Consider the following 796-nt stretch of genomic DNA (forward strand, 5'->3'; position numbering starts at 1 on the left):
CTGCCCTGGTGTGGGCAGCCTGCATTACAGTGTACGGAGAGGCGAGACCTTGCCGCCGCCGCCGCCGCCGCCGCTGTTCCTGCCATTTTGCTCGTGCTGTTTTACTGTTTCCCACCGCCATGAACTGCTGCCCTCTGCCATGTGGCATTCTGCCTTGGAGCCAGCCAAATATGGACTAAGACCTCCACCAACTGTGAGCTAAATAAATCTTTCCTGCCTTAATGTTGGGTGTGGGGTATTTTGTCCCAGCCACAAGAGTGACCGAGACACATTCTAATTCCTCTCCCTGGGGATTAAGGCATGTAACCCTTGCAGTGTATGAGGAGGAGGGAGGCCATCACCATCACCATCATCACCATCATCATCATCATCATAATCATCTTATTATTAATATTATTCTCGTAGTGCTAGGAATGGAACCCAGCCTCACACATGCTTGGTGACGGCCCCATGAATGAGCCACAGCTCTGCCTTTTTTTTTTTTTGGTACTGAGGATTGATGCCTGCACCTTTGCACTGAGCTACATCTCCAGCCCTTTTAAAATGTTTTATTTTGAGGCAGCTTTGCTAAGTCACTGAGGTGCCCAGCCTGGGATCAAACTTGCCATCCTCTTGCCTCTGCCTCGAAGGGTGCTGAGATTTGCACCTATCTTACTTGCCTGTTATTAACCAGCAGACCAGTCCACAGGGTGTGTGACCACAGGGTTCCTCAGGGCCCTGAAAGGCCGCAGAGTCCTGTTTTGTCATGTTGGGGTCTGCCGTGAAACTACATGTTTTGTCTCCTGCTTATTGGGTC

The sequence above is a fragment of the Octodon degus genome, unplaced genomic scaffold (assembly GCF_000260255.1).
Source record: "Octodon degus isolate 3935 unplaced genomic scaffold, OctDeg1.0 scaffold00031, whole genome shotgun sequence".
NCBI classification, from domain to species: Eukaryota; Metazoa; Chordata; class Mammalia; order Rodentia; family Octodontidae; genus Octodon; species Octodon degus.